This window comes from Triturus cristatus, chromosome 6 (assembly GCF_964204655.1).
Source record: "Triturus cristatus chromosome 6, aTriCri1.1, whole genome shotgun sequence".
NCBI classification, from domain to species: Eukaryota; Metazoa; Chordata; class Amphibia; order Caudata; family Salamandridae; genus Triturus; species Triturus cristatus.
Window position 1 is genome coordinate 791,395,304 of NC_140589.1, and position 19,735 is coordinate 791,415,038.

At 45.5% G+C, this 19,735-nt stretch overlaps 1 protein-coding gene across 2 annotated transcripts in view; it reads left to right on the forward strand.

Annotated features, from left to right (window-relative positions):
• CCN6 (cellular communication network factor 6) overlaps window positions 1-19,735 on the forward strand; it is a 185,436-nt gene that overhangs the window by 38,647 nt on the left and 127,054 nt on the right. The window lies entirely within an intron of this gene.

Below are 19,735 nucleotides of genomic sequence, written 5' to 3' on the forward strand. Positions count from 1 at the left end.
CTTTTTGAATTTACCGTATATTCACTATTTCTTTTGTAAGTTTATACTTAGTTGTCTCTCAGGCGGCTAATGACTTTTTAAGTACCTTTGGTTACTCGTTTTACATATCACGCACTCGAGTGCAAAGAACACTGAGTCCATTCCTCTATTGAACAACTTTTTGAATTAACAGAGGTTTTCTTGATTTGTCCTAATTGATTGTCTAATACAGCGAGAGTTGTTTGTAGCGCTTACAATGTGAAGAACGTGGCATTCTCTTTGGTTCTTCTCATAAACAGCACTTTGTGCATTTAGTGAAGATATCGGTCTCCCTTGTTTTTAGTTTATTAGTCCACATTCTCGAACATTCGCTCATGAGATGTAAGTACCAAATTCTGAGTAATCTTACATCCCTTTTCAGAGCGGTGTTCCCTTCCTGAGCGGATGCCAGGTGGAGGTTAGAGTCCCACCCAGTGCTTACGGGTGAGTGGTTTATGCAATTAGCTATTAAGTTTCAGTTTTTTACATTTGTATCACTTTGCATTTGGAACCAACTTGTTCTTACACTGAGTTCTCTTTGTTTAGGTGATGTTTGAGATGACAAGGTGACGTACACCCTTCTAGCAACTATTGGGTGTTCACAGTATCCTTTTTTCTGTGTAGTTATCACACAGTTTTTTTCATTTTGCAGTAGCTATTGTGGTCCTGATGAAAGCCGAGCCCATTTAGGCGTTTAGGCTGAAACATGTCGACCTTCTCTCATTGTTCAACACCATGGCCTACATTCGACTAGTGGTGTTCACGTTTTTAATCTAGCTTCGGCACGGTTGTGTCAAGAGAATCTCCCTTGCCGTCCCGTGACTAGTTTTAACACACTTTCACTGCACTATCAATTTGTCAGCACTGCACCCCTCACTCATACGTAGCTCATCATATGTGGATTTAGTCTATCCTTTAGTGCACAATCAAAACATCCCTGAGCTCCTCCCTCTCATAGAGGGGGTCGTAGCCCCCAGAGAAACTAGGATTTTTCTCTGGGAGGAGAATCCCATATGATGAAGCATGTCACCCAGGGTGAGTGAGGGATTACGTCCTTAAAAGGGATTGCCCTTTCACTACGTGAATTGGGCTTTTGTTTGTCATTTATACACCACCTTCTCGTTCTTCTTTTTTTTTTTTCCTTTTTGGTGATTTTAGACCTCAGGGTTCTTGTTGTTACGGAAAAAGGGTAGTGCCTGATCTAGAGAGGAGTAAAGAGAAGATTCACCAACACCAACAAAAGTATAAAAGTTGGTATGACCAGAGACATGGGGTCAAGGACCATGAGTACAAGGTTGGTACCACAGTGGTCGTCAAGAAACCCACACATGTGCAACCAGGGTTGAGCAAGTATCACGCTCCCCAACGTGTGGAAAGATACGGAAAGAATGTGGTTCACCTAGAAAATGGACAGACTTGGAGTAATGACAGACTTGTGGTCTCATCTTAAGTGTATTGCACTGCTTGTCTTTTTGTTCCCTAAATAAGGAGATGTGTTGTAATCCCTTAAGGTTTATGTTTCTCATGTAATGGTACATCCATTCTTCCCCCCCCTGCCTGCCCCGGTTGGTATGTCCTGATGAGAGTTCATGATAGAATGTTGAGATGTGGCCAGAGAGCGGATGATCGGAATAAACGATGTCACATGTTACCTTGTGTACGTGTCATCTTCATTGAATACAACAGTTAGCCTTATCTCCTTTCGTTTGGGGGGGAGTTATGTAGGAAGGTGGAATCTGACTATATGGTTTCCCCCAACCTTTTGCCTGGTATTTGGATGGTTTTTGACTAGTCTGGCTGGGATCCTGCTATCCAGGACCCCAGCCTATCTGCTTCCTCCCTAAAATTGATGTGAGTACCCTAGGTACAGATCAATTGGATACTGAGGACACCCTATCAGCCCCTTGTAGATGGTACCCTAGGTACCCAGGGCATGGGTCCCTCAGAGGCCTACCAGGGGCTGCAGCACTTATTGTGCCACCCCTGGGACAGCCATACCAAATGACACCACCAGACCACTACTGTAGTCTGGATAAGGGGTGCTTGCACTCCTTACAGGGATATAGGTATCCTGTATCCCACATAATACAACACATATATCCTCATAGGTCACCCCTAAAGCAGGCCTTGCTAATTCTACAAGGCAGGGTGCTGAGATATGTGTGAGGGGGGACCCCTACCTGAGTAGGGCTCCTCTGCAACCTTCGTAAAATCATTGCTGGGTTGTTTGTAGTATAGCCATACCATATACTCTTAACCGCATTATAAGTATATCGCGATAGCGTGATAATTTGAGAATGGCCACACAGAACCATATCGTGTTTGGTGTCAAACATGTAGGAATCATACCCCCAATCCAGCAATGGGACTGAGGGTATGATTCCCCCCTGCTAGAGGGGTGATATGGGAAAAGCAGCAGAATTTAGACACCAATTTAAAAGTGCACGCGTATTACAAAATGGATGCTACCCGCCACCCACACGACTCTGGCTGCCTGTTGCTGGGCAGAACTCCAGCCACGGCAGCTAGACAATAGGGATCCTGTTGCAGGGAGGTGTTCCCACCTCCCCAGACAGACTATGTGGATTGGAACTGGGTGGGTGCACCATAGGATACCTTTCAGAGTTGCACGTAGGCTTCTCCAGTGCCTACATTCTGCATACACTGCCTGGAACCAGTTCAGGGGCATCCTGTCCCCTGCCCTGGTGGGAAACACACAAAGGGGAGAGAGTGTAGCCACCCTTTCCCGCCTGACCTCTCATTGGTGGGCTCTGATCTGGACACTCCCCTAATCTTTGGAAAAAGGTGAATACTGGGTCCCCAGAGCCTCAGATTATTCTTGAACTTCACAGTCTTGACCTTTGACTTGCTGCCGCACAGCTACCTGAAGAAATCTCCCTTGGGGTAAAGGAGTTACCCCCCTGCTTGGCCGGCACCTGAACCACTGCAAGTGACCTGGTAGGAACCTCGCTGCTCCTTCAGACATCGATGACTCTTTTCTACCTTGAGGTGGGTTTCCAAGCATCCCAGCGGCCAGAGAGTGTGCACAGCAAAGCTCTGTACCGTGGACCCCATGGGTGCCGAGATCCTCAATACCCCAGGACACCGGCCACCTCTTGCATAGCACCCGACCCCGACGAGTGGGGAAGTTGTGCTTTGGCCCATTATTGAGCCAACCTCTCAGCGTCATCTGTGCCAATGATCGATGCCCTAGCCCGCTACGGCGACCCGTGGGCGCACCTTTACGCACGCCAAATTGCTGCCTCCCGCGGTCTCTTGTCTCTCGACTTGTGGGCCCTAGCGGAGGTCAATCTTCAATTCCAAGAGTTCCCCTGGTTGCTCCAGGCCTGTTCTTCAGTCTCCTTGCTGGAGACCTTGCTCAGACCTCGTGGGTCTGCACCAGTAGCTGCTTTGTGTTTCTTGCATTGGTTGCGGTTGCCAAGGCTTAGTGGATCCAATCCGGACACTAACACTGCAGCGACCCTCATCCTTTGTGGGACAGTCACCTTCCAGAAGCTGGCTTTCCTTGACGCCTCCTGGACCCCATGGCTGACGATCCAAGCTACACCTCTTCCACCTGGAAGCACCCGACATTGAAGGGCTACTTCTCTTGAGCCCCCTGGTCACTGTGCCGTGACCCAGACTCTGTCCCCTCTGCTTTCAGGTCCTTCTCTACAAGATTTACATTTTCATTCTTAACGACAACGACAACGCTTTTGGCTAGCAGCAGTTCTTCACATTTTGCCATTAAAAATCAGGCCGCGACCCGACATCGGAAACGACCTATGCACCCGGCTTCCCTGGGGCAGATAACAGTGGTACCTCGGTACTCTCGTGGGTGTGGGCCCTTCAAAAGCAAAGTGTTGAACTTGAACTCCAGCTAGAAGTGTTTTTAACTTTAGTCACTGCACGCGTCTCCCGTGGGTCCCCTTCCTCACTACCTTGGGTGGTTTCACAAGGGGCCAGCGACCCTAAATGCCCTAGGCATTGTCTGTACAATTGTCGTGGTTCTTATACCACTTTTTTGATATATGGTTTGGTCCCCCCCGGGGCCTTGTGATTCCAGTGCTATTTATTGTAACTATCAATGCTTGTTTGAATTGTATCTTCACCTCTAGCCTCATAAAGAGACTAGTGGGGGAGACGCTTCGTGAGGCTTGCCAGTTGCCTTGTCGCCGCCAGCACTGCAAGAGGGACTCAGGCTCCCAGGTATCAGCGGGGCCCAACACGGACCAGTGGCCACTCCCCTATCAGCGGGGGCTTCATCAGCTGCTCACGCCTCCCGCTTCGCGGAAGAAGCTTTGTGAGGCTTGCCAGTTGCCTTGTCGCTGCCAGCACTGCAAGAGGGACTCAGGCTCCCAAGTATCAGCGGGGCCCAACACGGACCAGTGGCCACTCCCCTATCAGCGGGGGCTTCATCAGCTGCTCGCGCCTCCCGCTTCGCGGGAGACGCTTCGTGAGGCTTGCCAGTTGCCTTGCCGCCGCCAGCACTGCAAGAAGGACTCAGGGCCCAAGAAGGACCAGTGGCCACTGCCTCCACCAGCGGTGTGTATTTAGTGAGAGAGGATTCCCGCTACGCGGGACGCGCGCGGGCGGCACCGGGCGAAGCTCGGGCAAAGGGCGGGCCGTTTGTGGCTGTTAGGGGCCGGAGGAGGCCGGGCAGGGCCACCCCCCTGAGAGCCGGTCCATATACCCCCTGCCATAGTTGACCATTGCAAGGTACTGTGATTTGTCATACCCCCATTATATCCGTTTGCTGGTTCTATTGACTGTATTGATACTCATCACTGGCCATTTGTGCTGTTATCTGGGATCATCCCCATGGGCAAGAGGAAATGCACAGAGGGAGGGTTGGTGACCTGCAGCAAAAGAGACAAAAAGGCTAAAAAAAACTATTCATGCCGCCATGAACTGTGTTTTATCTCGAATAGAGGACATTGTTAATGATTGTGATGAGTCGCTTGGGAGCGGGACTACCGATGTATTAACTAAAGGGGGGTGTAACACGCCCAAGCCCGCTCCAAAAAAAGGCAAGAAAATGATTCCCTCTATGTTCACTAATCATCATTACAAAAATATTATGCTTGCATCGAAGCCCACTGATGACCCCCCAGCTATTGTGGAACAGACCATGGCAAACGAGCATGTATTTGCACCAGATTTAGATAATTATGAGACCCTCCCTAATCCCATTTTATGTTCTAATAGGTTTTCTTTATTAGACCCTAATCCCGGCAAGCCCAGTTCGTTTTCCGAAAAGGCGCTTTCAATTTCTCCCAGCCCTGTCGGTTCACCAGCTGGTTCTTTAGAAGAACTTCAGGACAGGATTAAAAGGCTGGAAGAGTTGGTTGTAGTACTTAGCAGAAGGGTGGAGACCCTTGCTTCAGGTCAAGGCATGCCCCAGGTACTTCCTGCCCCGTTGCCTTCTTCGGGGCTTATATCTTCCCCAAAGTCATGTGACCGGGCCCCTCTCACTTGTCCCCACCTACAAGACCCTTCGGGTCCACCTAAAGGCAGGGCATCAGGGGAGGGCAATAAAAAACCAGCCCCTGCCTCTAGGTCCTTTGCCGAGGTGACGCGCAATCTGGCCTCCAATAGGCTGCTGAATACATACCCTCAAATTAGGCCCAATATCCATGCTACCCCTTCTTTGAAAAGGGGTGAGCACGGCCTTTTTTCCCGCTCTATGGCTGGTGGCCTTAGGCCTCATTACCCTCCTGTAAAGCCCACTGTTTTTATGACGCATGTCCCGAAATCGTACAATCCAGGGGGGTCTGAAGGAAGTGAGTCACTGCACAATAAAGTTATGCACTGGTTGAGGCACACCAGAGGATGTAGATCTATTATTAGAGATGACATTATGAGAGTGCGCCGGCTGTCTAGGGTGGACTCGCCATTGGATTGCGTGGAGATTGAGTTTACAGATCTAGCCCTGGCGGAAAACCTAATAATGCTTGAATTTAGGACATCACCTCCCGCACACTCCTCCATCCAAATTCGTAGAGCCCCGGTTTGGTCAAATTCTAGTGAATAGGATGATTCTGGCCTTAGACAGGTGGATTGACTAACCAACCCTTGTGCAATCTCTCTTTCACCAATTCCTGATTGTCCCTCTTTGGAGGGAACAGGCTTGACCCCCGCCTCTTTTCTAGACCCCACAGGAGCTGGACCAGCTGACCTTGTGACATACGGTGTAGCTCCCGGGGGGGGCTTAGATGGTGGATGCTTAGCACCCGCAGTTTCCTCATCCTTACTGCACTCCCCGAGAGTTATCCAGTTCTTATCATGGAATATCGCTGGTTTAAAAAGAAACCTTGTCGATCCCGAGTGGAATGAGTTTATTAATAAATTTGATATCATCCTTTTCCAGGAAACATGGAGCTTGGATCCTGTCCACAGATCTGGGTTTGCCACTTATTTTGTACCAGCGTCCAGTTCTCCGAGAGGACGCCCCTTGGGGGGTCTTTTAATTTGGGTGAGCATTGATTTGAATTGGTCAATCAAGCAAAATACAAGTATGTCCCAGGACATTCTTCATCTATCTACTGTTGGGATAGAATTCCATCCCTGTTTAGAAATTTTTAATGTATACGCCAGAGGTTCGTCAGGTGCACAACCATGCCCCACGTTGTTAATTCTCGAGTCTGAACTCTCAGCCATCCGTATTGCCTCGGGTGTTGTAGTCGCCGGTGATTTCAACTGCACCTTTGAGCCCCTTAGCGACGACAACATCTTGGGCACGGATGAGGCCGACTCCAGGCGAGGTATTCCTCTGGTCAGCCTTTTACCTCTTAAAAAGTGGTCAAAAAGGGCCGTGCAGATTAATGCCTTGACCCTGGAGTTCAATCTAAGGGCAACAAATGGCAGAACCCGCTCAGACACCAGGGGAGCACCTACATTCATTAGAACTAGGGCCCCATCGCGCATTGATTACATCTTGCTGGATGTCGAGCTGTGGCCGGATCTCATTGATAGGGAAGTCATCCCTAGGCATGAGAGCGATCACAACCCGTTAACCATGCAACTCAAGAGTGAGATGTTTACTACATCCATTGAGCCTATTAGTGCCCAGACACTCTGGTCTAGAGAGGTCGTCCCGTCTAATTGTAATAGACGGCTCAAATGGTCCGTAGTCGCCAAACGAGAGCTGGATTTGGGTAATATCAAAAAATTGTGAAAGCCAGCACAAACCTAATGGAGCTTGGTTTAGATGGTGCCCCCAATGCTTTGCCAACTAAGAGCTTTAATGAGATCTACTTGGAGACCATCACCAAGGTGGGGGAGTTTTTTCGATCTAATACCAAAAGGGATCGCAAAACACCCCGACCACATACGGAAAATCTGTGGTTTTCGAGCGACTGCAGGGACAAGAGACAGGACCTAGTTAGGGCTTTAAAATAAAGGGATCAGTCATCTATTACTCATGCGCGAAAATCTTACTATAGCTCTATTAGAAAAGCTAAGCGTTTATGGGACGAAAACCACTGGCAGGACTTGAAGTGCCCTGCACGATTGAAAGACTCTACTCGGTTTTGGGACCTCATTAATATCAGTACAAGAGGTGGGGTAGACCCAATTCCAAATCACATAACTGGGCATCAGTGGTTCGACCATTTTGCTGGCCTATATTCCCCGGGTGAAGAGTGCCCTCCGGAAAATAAGGGCCCTTCACCTGAGCCCTTAGTCCCCTTGAGGGGGGGGGGGGTCAGTTTAGCCTAGGAGAGATCCACTCAGCCATTAAAATGATAGCGCCGGGCAAGGCGGCCGGACCGGATGGTCTCCCTGGAGACCTCCTTCTATATGACAGAGAACTCTGGGCTGAGTTCATTCTTCTAACTCTGAATAACATAGTAATTGGGCATCCAGTACCAGATTCCTGGAAGGTGGTGGCCATCTTCAAAAAAGGTGACAGAGAGGACCCTGCCAACTACAGACCAAGTAGTTTAATTGATGTGATCCAAAAAGTGGTAGGCAGGGTCATCCTAACCAGGATTAAAGCCTGGATCAATGAAGATGGTATCCTGTCACACTTCCAGGAGGGATTCAGGCAAGGGGTCGGAACCATTGACCAGGTTTTCAGATTCTGTACAATCTACTGGAAATCCGTCATTATTGAAGGGGGTAGCCTCTATTTGGCATTTATCGACCTTAAAACAGCCTTTGACTTGGTACCCAGGTCAAAATTGTGGCAAGTCCTGGCTGATCTGGGTATTCCCCCCCTAATTTTGGACCTCCTTAAGCGGCTTCATGAGGGTAATTTCGCGAGAGTTACGTGGGGGCTTCAGGGCCAGATGACTGAGAGAATAGCAGTAAGGAGGGGTGTACGCCAGGGTTGTGTTTTGGCGCCGACCCTGTTCTCTCTCTTCATAAATGGGGTGGCAGACTATTTGAGAGATGACGGGGCCGACGCCCCATTCCTGAGTGGGGAAAGATCACCCTCTCTGCTTTTTGCAGATGACACGCTGCTGATCTCTAAGAGCCCTATGGGTCTCCAAAAACTATTGTCTCGCTTCATGGAGTTTTGCAATATTAGGGGTCTTAAGATTAACACATCAAAAACCAAGCTAATGGCCATGTCCCCCTCTAAAAGATTTAGGAATAACATCAGGGTGGACAACTGTAATCTGGAGCTTGTGACCGCATTTGATTACCTTGGGGTGAGGCTTAATAACAAGCTGAATTGGGCCCCTCACCTTTCTAAAATGCTCCTGAACCACAAACGAGCCACAGGAGCTATAGCCTGGCATCAGAGGCTATCATATAGCCGACCAATAGCTGCAGTAACTATGGTCTACCAGGGGAAGGCCTTATCAGCTTCTCTCTACGGGGCGGAACTATGGGGATTCGATAACGTAACAGAGCTGATAAAATCGGAAAATAAGTTCTTTAGAGATATTCTTTCACTCCCCCAATCTACACCATTAGTTCCTCTTCGCAGTGACCTTGGTAGACACCCTATAAATGATGTGGCAAGGCTGCGCCCTTTACTGTACTGGGTCAGGCTTAGAAGGTCTCCGGACCTAAGTCAGTATGCCGCGGCTCTGAACGACTTACTTCATCTTGGAGCATGCCATAAGATTCCGTGGTTATCCAAATTAAAAAAACTGGTGCTGGAGCTAGGTTTGGGCCAGTTTTGGGAGAATCAGCAGCCACCTCCCAATCCCATTGTAAAAAAAATCTACTGGGATTGGGTTAATGCTACTACTTTGAGGTCACAGAGAGGTTCCCTTACTGAAAAATGTCTAAGTGTTAAACCTGCTTCCAGTTTGGAGATGCTGCTGGACCTTATTAAATCCCCCATTGATAGGTCACTTTACCTCAAATTAAGGTATAGCACACTCCCACTACATGAGTTTCAAGCAGGGTGGAGTGGCGGGTCGGAGGTTGCTAAGGGTTGCCCGGGCTGTGCATCCACTACGGAATCTATTGGCCATTTTCTGTTTGCCTGTCGTGCCTATAAACAACCGAGGTCTAGATGGCTGAAACCCATATGCGTCAATCTGGGATGCAGGTCACATTTGGTGGCCTTGCGTATTCTAACGTATGAAACGACAGTGTCCAGGATCATCTGTGGGACTACTAAGTTTCTGGGCAGGGCTTGGAGGATAAGGCAGAGGCTTCTCGAGAAGTACCACTAATTGTGTAAAACTCCATCCTTCTTACCTCTGCCCCACCCCCCCCCAGCCCCTAAGTGAATACATCTGTTGTCCCATTTTTTGGGGGTAATGAATTACGTTGTTTTAATTATGTTGATATTTTATTCTTGTATATACGGGGAACCCGTCGTTGTAGTGGGTTCTTTTTACTCATTATTGTTTTACAATGTTTTATACTTTTATGATATTCTTATATATCGAATAAAGTTACTACAACGACTAGTGGGGTTATTCCTAGAATAAATACATATATTTTATATATATACCTGTGTGGACTACTCTTTCATTTGGTTATTCAAGAGGTTATCTATGGTAAAACAATAAGCTTAACACTCCTTCAAGACTTAGCCTGAAGGCTGCTCTCCACAGCTACCACTAGGATAGCTTTCTTTAAAGGTTGTCTTTAACCTATCACCTTAAGAGTCAAATTGGACTGGTGCAAGGTGCCCACTATAACTAGTGACCAGCATATGCTAGGCCAACTTCTCACACCTGGTATAGTGTAACTCACTTTTGTCTTATTCAGGGGCAGTGGGTTACCTCACTTCAGCCATTGGATAACTCACTGTGAGTCACAGTTTTGTCCTTTCATAGGCAGCGCATCCACATAGAAAGTTGTTGCTTTAAAGTATCAGGGACTACTATGGCAATGTGTGCTTTTTGAGTAGATGAATGTACAGCCACTTTCCCAACAATAACGTTTTTGCAAAAAACTCTAACATAACAAAAGAAGCACACTGAAAAAACACAAAAGGCTTTCAGCCAAAGCCAGGCATATTTGTATTGACAATGTTAGTTAATTGTTGGCATCGATCTTCACATGTACTTAGCACTGCGCCAGACCACTACTGTATACATCAATACTACTGTTACTTTTAAGTACAAGTAACATATTATACAATCACTTAATCTGATTTTTTCTGTGTCAACAGTTGCTTAACAACAGAATGTTTATTATTTGAAAGTAAATTAGATATAGCTTTCTAAAAATGATTTTTGACAAATGTAGATGGAATGTTCAAATGAATTATTGTTCATTTGTAAATAACAGGGACAACAATTAACTGGGCCTTGCCCCAAAATTTGTCTGTGATGCTTGAATGTCTTTGAGAAACATTCAAAATGTCTTCTTGGCAGTCAAGCCCACAGTTAGGTCATGCTCTTGTGACAATATTCTGAGCTTATTATTGGAATCATTGGGGCTAAAAATAGGTGTTCCCCACTGAAAACTGTATAGTGACAGCATTGATTATTGAGCAAAATGTCTTAGTAAATAGTGCGCATTGAATATTGCAAGCAACGCACTTTGGGATCTATTTAGGAGATGGTTTGTGTCGCATTTGCACCATGCAACGTGGTACATGTGCAATGCAAACCTAAAGTAAGATTTATGAAGCCAAGCAAGTCGACTTTGTGTGGCCCTGAGTGGCTCTATAAATCTGGAATGGGCAAGTTGTTTGAGAGTTGTTTTACTCTGCCCTGAGTAGGCATTCCATGGGTGCTGCGTGGATGTCCCCAAGCAATTTCCATGGTTTCTTAACCATTCCCAGAATTACCGGAACTGGAGTACCTGGGAATGGGCCACAAAAATACATCTTACCAGGAGAGGTGACCTCCTGCATTTGGAGGCACTCAATGTCGCCTCTCCCAGTGAGGACACCCTGCATCAGTTGACTGTCAAACAGCTCGAATACAAAACCCTGGCGAGAGAGAAGACGCGGGCTAGACTACTGCGATCGCAGCACCGGGTATATGAGATGAAAGATAGGGCCGGGAAAATGCTAGCCCGGCTGGAGAGATGGGAGCAGCGAGAACGATGGGTGCCCATGCTGACCATCGGAGGAACGGGTCAGCTCTCTGATCCATAAGACATTGCTAAGACGTTTGCTGACCATCTAGCAAATGTTTATATCTTCTCCACTACATATACGGCCGAGGACTCCCGCCAATTGCTGGCTGATATGGGCCTACTCACCCTGTCGGAGTCTGATAGAACTGTCATGGAGGAGGATCTGACCGATGATGAAATATGCAAAGCCATTTATAGTATCCAGTCTGGGAAGGCAATGGAGCCCAATGGTGTCCCTATTGATTTTCTTAAATCCACAGCCCAGCGGGTCGCGCCCCATCTGTGCAACATGTATAACGAGAGCCTAGAGAAAGGAGTTCTAATAGATGACCAGCGTCTGGCCTCTATTGTTGTTATTTGAAAACCGGGTAAACCCGCTGACAATTGTGGATCCTACCGACCGATTTCACTGATCAATGTCGAGGCAAAGGGGCTGGCAAAGCTCCTGGCCTCCCGCCTGGTGTCAATAATTTCCTCACTGGTCCATGTTGACCAATCTGGTTTTATGTCACGGAGAAACACGGCCCTAAACATCCACGGCATTCACAATGCCCTGGGGCGCCAAACCTTTATAGAGGAAGATGCAGTGGTGCTCTCTTGAGACGCTTCCATGGCGTTCGACTCTATAGAGTGGCCCTATCTCTTTGAGGTGCTGAGGCACTTGGGGTTCGGCCTGAAATTTCTGGGGTGGGTCAGGCTCCTCTATGCAGATTTGCGGGGACATGTAAAGGTTAACAACCGCACGTCCCGGGTGTTCCCATTGGGCAGAGACACCAGGCAGGGTTACCCCTTATCCCCCCTGATTTTCTCCTTACTCCTTGAACCACTGGTATCCTGGGTGAGAGGGGACATCTCAATCAGAGGGCTGAAATGGGCAGGAGGTCACAAAAATAAGATCTTGCTATATGTGGATGATATCCTGGTATACCTAGCGTCCTGTATGCCTCAATACACTGCCTCTTGAATATCTTTACAAATTTTGGCAAATACTCCGGGTATGCCATCAACTAGTCCAAATCGGTGCTGTTTGTCCTTCGCGGTTCGGTCCCCCGGCTTCCTTTGGGATGCGAGATTGAAATAGCCTTTGACGGATTCTACTCTCTAGGGGTTTATGTAACACCAGATCCCCTTCTTTTTTATAACAAAATCGGGCCGCTCCCCTAGAATGACTGCGTAATGATGTTAAGCACTGGAGATCTCTGTCTCTCTCTCTGCTAGGCAGAGCCGCCTGTCTAAAATGATGGCTCTTCCGCGATGTTTGTATGTCCTCCAAAACTGCCCCTATAAGGTCCCAGATTCCTATTTTAAAAGTAATATAAGTGAGATGCGATCACTCCTATGGGACGGGGGAGCACCTTGAATAGCGCTGCAAAAACTGACTAAGGGGTGTTATGATGGAGGGATCGCACTTCCGGATCTACGACTTTATTACTGGGCCTCGCAATTAGTGGCTGTCAATCACTGGCTATACTGTTCACCGATGGACCCAGCGTACATGCTAGACAGGTACCAGATGGGAAGAAAGGGGTGCTTGGGTGCTCTATATATGAAGACCCGGAAAGGTAGGAACGTGGGTCCTACTGCTCAGACGGTTGGCATTTGGCATCAGGTAACAAAACGGTTGGGGTGGACCGGGGTATTGACTCTGGCCACACCACTGTGGTCTACTCCGCAGCTTGGGCTCATGTGTTATCAACTAGTCTTTGACAAATGGGACACAATCGGAATCTCCACAATAGGCCATTTAGTAAAGAAGGGCAAAATCCTTACATTTAATGAACTACAGCATAAATATGACCTGGCTCAGGGGGAGATATTTTGCTACGTGCAGATTCGCCACGCACTTACAACTGCTTTACCAGACCTAGGTAATCTGCTGGAATCGTCTGCCCTAGAGGACCGACTGCTCTCTGAGCCCATTCCGGACAAAGCTATATCACTGAAGTATCGCAAACTTTGTAACAACCTGCCTGACTCATTTCAGGCTCTGAGGGATAGGTGGCAGTCCGATATTGGCCATATTGAGGACAAGGACTGGCAAACGGCACTGTTGTTCCCATGGAAAGCAGCCATCCCTTTTCGTTTTCGACTAATCCAATTAAAAATTCTCCATAGAACGTATCTTACGGGGGTGACCTTAGCAAAAATGGGAACTAGACAGAGTGCTCTATGGTTACGCGGATGTCATCCGGAGGCTACCTTCTATCATACTATGTGGGACTGTCCACACATACACTACATATGGGATGGGGCAACAACACACATGCAGGATGCAACGGGGAAACAACTAACACTCACACAACCGATGGGGCTCCTTAATATTTGGGAAGTGACTGACCTCACAGAAGTAGAACAGCAGTTTGCCACACTAGGGTATACGTCAGTCAAGAGACCAATTGCAATGAAATGGGGGGCAGCTGACAGGCCATTGACCAGACTCTGGGCGACTGAAATGGACAAGTGCATGACTGTTGAGAAAGAAGTGTATAAATCTCGAGGATGCCCCAAGAAATGGGATTAAAAAATTAGGCGGGTGGAATGGGCACAGGGTTGACTTGTGTATATCTCCATTTGTCAAATTAGAAATGGTGCGGCACAATGGACAATTATCGGATTCGCTAGACTGAGTGAGCTGTACTCTCTTTTGTCATACCTATATGATGTAACATATTCAGAGATATGCAAAATGATGTTCTATGAACTTTTACAGATTGAATTCAATAAATAAAACTTTTTTTTTTTTTAAATCCCTTTTTGGTGACATACCAAGTCAATTTTGTAAGTCTGAAAACATTTTCCACCTCTCAAAATGGGTTCTGCGACCCATACCGAATTGCAATTCAGAAGGAGTATCATAGGGGCGTTCCTTCCAACTTGCAATTTGGTATGGTATGTTTCAATGATTTGCATCCCCAATTTCAGTTGAAAATCAATGAAAAATTACTGACTCCTCAAAGGAGATGCTTACTGATTTGCTAAGGAGAACGGGTTCCATACAGAATATACGGTGCTTTAAAAACAGGTTTTCTGTTTCAGAATGCAAGCACTGGGATGGTGGTATGCTGTCCTTTGCAGCCAAGCAAAGGGGGCTGCAAATTGTGACCTGCCTAATAAATATTAAGATGAGTCATGTGATGGTGTGAATAGTTATTATCACTGCCTGTAGCCTTTTGAATCTCTCTTTGAAGGAGTCACTACTGTAGATATTTCTAGTCCATGGGTCTTTACATGTAGTGTCGATTGTCGGATGTGGTTCCTGTTATAAGTGTTTCCAGGTATGGATTCCCCTTTTAGTAACTGCCCCTACTTAATGGGTAGCCGAGTTCCAAATGTATCTGAGGAATATGTGTCCGTAGTTGGCCTTATTAGTTACATTTGTCAAAAGTTCTACATGTCCATATTTGTGTGCGCTCACTTAGTATGTGTGCTCCTTAGGTGAATATTTCTCTCATTGTTGCTTTCAGAGCTGCATATGTATTTTTATATTTTCAAGTTGTGTGTGCCAGTTGTTTCATACTTACCCATCTCCAGGTTTTTGCTCCATGAGGTGTAGGTTACCCAGATGAATTGTATTTCTGAGTGTATTTGTTCCTACAATATCACACAACAAAATGATCGTACTATGACAAAGAACACATAGACTATAAATAAGCAAGACCTATTGGCTTTACTGTAGCTTATTTATTGCAAAAAAGTATTTCATTTAGGAAATCTCTCTTCTGGTAAGCAGACATGTCTAAGCAAATGTAATTGTATTTCAGAGGCATGCACCCATAAAGCATTCATTCAGAGACATATGATGTTATGAAAATCTACTGCTTGCCAGTACATAAAAATGTGAATGCGTCACAAAATGTGAGTAGACGGCATGGCCACACCAGTTTATTTTTTATGCACTCTATGTAAATAATATCTTTTTTAAGTCTGAGGTTAGCCAGGAGCTTTTGGTTCCACTCAAATTATATGTATAATATACTTAATTATAGGGGATTTCAGATAGCCTTCCTGGTCCACTTGTCCATTAGCCTGGTATAGTGTAACTCACTTTTGTCTCATTCAAGGGGCAGTGGGTTACCTCACTTCAGCCATTGGATAACTCACTGTGGGTCACAGTTTTGTCCTTTCACAGGCAGCGCATCCACGTAGAAAGTTGTTGCTTTAAAGTATCAGGAACTACTATGGCAATGTGTGCTTTTTGAGTGGATGATTGTACAGCTACTTTCCCAACAATAACGTTTTGGCAAAAAACTCTAACATAACAAAAGAAGCACACTGAAAAAACACAAAAGGCTTTCAGCCAAAGCCAGGCATATTTGTAATGACAATGTTAGTTAATTGTTGGCATCGATCTTCACATGCACTTAGCACTGCACCAGACCACTACTGTATACATCAATACTACTGTTACTTTTATGTACAAGTAACAAATTATAAAATCACTTAATCTGATTTTTTCTGTGTCAACAGTTGCTTAACAACAGAATGTTTATTATTTGAAAGTAAATTAGATATAGCTTTCTAAAAATGATTTTTGACAAATGTATATGGAATGTTCAAATGAATGATTGTTCATTTGTAAATAACAGGGACAACAATTAACTGGGCCTTGCCCCAAAATTTGTGGGGCCATATATTTTAGAAAGTGCTCTGCACTGCATATGAGGGGTACCTTGGAGAGAGCGAATATGAGTTGAAACAGGGTGCACCCCTGCCTGGTGCCCCTTTGAAGGGGAATCAAGGCGGAAAGGGCACAGTTAACTTTAATGCAAGTCTACGGGACTGCATAGTTGGCCAGCATGTAGGCTACCATTTGTGGGTCCAGCCTGGTCTTCGAGAGAACCATCGAAGAAAACCCACTAAAAAGCCTTCTTGGTGTCTAACGAGGGAAGGATAGTCTTAGTCGTGGTGTATTCTTCCGACTCCACAACATTTACCACTAATCGTATTCATTGTCCCTGGCCTGCCTGTTTGTATGAAGCCAGACTGCCAACTAGACAGCAGTAATGGCCATACTGAATGCAGCCAAGTAACTAAGATAGAAGTAAATATTTGAACATCAAAATTGGGTAACATGAAGGGCCTTTAAAAGGTGTGGGCTAATGGATCCTTACCAGTTTCAGTAATAATGTGGCGACTAATTTTGTCATGGTTGGGGTTACTGTTTTAGTAAGGACAACGGAGTTAAAGACCCTGGAGAGCTGCTCTATAAACAGTTTGCAATAAGCCTTATAGAAGACTTAAACTAGTCATGGAGACCCGAGGTCTAATTGACTTTTAATTGTTGTATGGCATCTCTCCCCTCATCCGGAGTGATAGAGTCCTCCAACTCACGAAGAAGAGTGGGGTCAATATGAGGTAGGCTACAATTCCACAAGCTGTGGTCCAGGGTGTTTAGCTGATGTAGATTGCACCCAGTATAAGTGGTGTAGTAGGACGCAAAAAGATCAAAAACTTAGGAGGTGTCTGTGTGGGGTGTGCCTGCATCATCTTTGCTAGAGGAGATATGGTTTCTCATCCATTTCTGTCGCAACTTATATGCCAAAAATCTGTTGGCTTTATCTCCCTTCTTGTAATATTTCTGATTAATGTAAAGCAGCTCCCCAGCCGTGTCATTCATATACTGCTGCTCCAGCTCTCCGCAAAGGTGTTCGTCCTCCCTACAAACTCTATTTGAGCTTGTTGCTTTGTGTTGGGCCTAAAGCCAGGATAATTGGGTTTCCAGGTCCGCCATTTTAGTCTCTGCCAATTTAGTGAATGTGGACTTTTTTTATCCTTTCTTCCATGAACACTGCTTTAGCCACGCCCCACAGAGTAGCACATAACACTTCTCCAGAATCATTCACATTGAAATAGTACTCTAGACATTCCTGTATGGAATCTCTCAGTTCCAGATCATGAAAGGCAATTTCATTAATATACCAGGTGGGGGCCACATGTTCCAGGGGGACGTCTACATTTAACAATAGGAATTCTGGGGCATGATCAGACAGAGTTTGGTGCCAATGTTCGCTAATCAATTCATGGTTAGGAAATTAGGAAAAAGCTGATTTGTGTATGAGTTATATGAACGCTGGAGTACTAAGTATAATCCCTCTCTCCACCATGTGTCTCCCTATAGATGTCTAGTAGGTTTAAGTCTCAAATACTTTGAGTTAGCGATGGAGTTATGGGTATGAGTTATAATGTGCCAAAGAGTTGTCGACCGTGGAAGTCAGGACTGTGTTTAAGTCACCCCGAATAATTAAGTACCCTTTAGCAAAGTTTGTTATCAGTGGTAATATTGAGCTATAGAATTCATCCATATGATCATTGGGGCCATAGATGGAGAAAAGCTTAACTATGTAGGAGCCCACTTGGACCCTCGTGCCCACCGCCTGCCCTCTCTCTCTGCCTATGTTATGATCAATGTTAAGGGCAAACCTCGCCAAAACAAAAGAGTCACCCCCTTGGTCTTCGTGCGGCTAATCACATCGAATTGAAATGGGTACCAATATGGTTGGAGATGCAATGGGCCTGTTTTTGGTACTTCAATAGTACAGAGGGGGCCTCAGCCACTTTTGCCGCCACTTCTGTACTAAAGATCACTCTGGCCGTAAATGTGCACCTGCGTGATCACAAAGGAGGGTTTTATCATTTGCTAGGAAGCATGGTCCCATGCAAATGAGGGAAACCTTTTCCTCTTCACCTGCCCTATATTGCAAACATTGGAACACAGGAATTGAGCCGACAACAGGTGGCTTGATTGTACTATTTAGACATGGTGTAAAGTAAGTGTGACCAAAAGGGTGCCCTCTAAACTGGAAAAGGGGGTCCCAGGGACCACCTCCATACAGACAGGTGCAGTCACTCACTGGATCTGATTGTACAGGGATATTTAGGGCAGGTTGCAACCAGCACAGTAGATTGTGGGGTGGCTGCTTCAAACAACAGATCCACCTTATCACTAATTTACAGCAGGTTTGCAAGTACAATGGTAACAGGACACTTGTTGTGATACTAGGCACTGTCCTGTTCTGCACCTCGTGCACTAACTTAGCCATAGAGCAGAGTGGGACAGTGCACAGTAATTCTAATGCACCCTCAGGTGTCCACCAATGCCTGCCCTTTTTACATCTCTGATGGGAATAGTCCCTGGTGAAGGCAGGGGACTGGTGAGTGGTGGTCGTGTTAGACCTCGATGAAGACAGTGCTTCTGCTTGGGTCTAATGAGGGCCATAAAGTACAATGCATTTGAATGTTTTTAATTAGTTTTCATCTGGTTATCTTACAATAAGATCAAGATTATGTTTACTGTGGTCACAAGGCATTATTTTTGGTTTTGCCCAACAATGCAGATCCTCCATATTTGATATTTACACTTGATATTGAACAGTTATAAAAGTGCCAATATAAAAACTATTACTACTTTTTGGCAGGAATAATTCCTCCTCAGCCAGTAACACCATAACTCCAGAAATCAAGCTCGGCATTATTCTTTCCTGTTTGAATTTGTGTTTTTTTCATTAGTTTTGCTGTAACATGAAGTCAACTTTTATTTAATGGCATAATATACTTTTTGTGATAATTAATTAATATTGTGCTTTTGCAGAATAGCAATGTATAATTTCACATTTTTACTATATAGATCCATATTGTCATAGCAGAAATAAGAGCAGGCATGTGAGCCAAGTATTTGCACCTTGTGTTATGCCAACCATCAAATTGGAATGCATTTTCATAGTAAATACAGAGGGCCGGAATTAAAGTTTGTGGAAAGTTACTCCATCACAAATGTGATGGATATCCCATTCACATTTTTACAAGTGTTAGGATATAATGCACTTGTGGTAGGAAGGACAGGACATCTGTCATCTTTGTCATGGAGTAACCTGTCCACGAAACTCTAAACCAGACCATGAATTTGGAGGTATTGTTCTGTAAAAATGTGGAGCTATTCAGCAACTTTCTCAGTTTTTACCACAGTTTTTCAGAAGATGTTTCTGAGGAATATACTGCCAACAAAAAAAATTACAGCATTTTCTGGTAACTCATACCTGTAGTTGCTAAAATGGATCTGCAGGCTATAAAATGTTTAGGGGAAACATACATGACAGATTTATTACTGCAAACTTTTAAGGCAGAGATGATTGCCACGTGTTCACTTCCTAGAATGCATTCTGTTTAGCATGGTAGCACTAGCATTCAGCATCCTCCCCATGGGTTGTCTCCTATC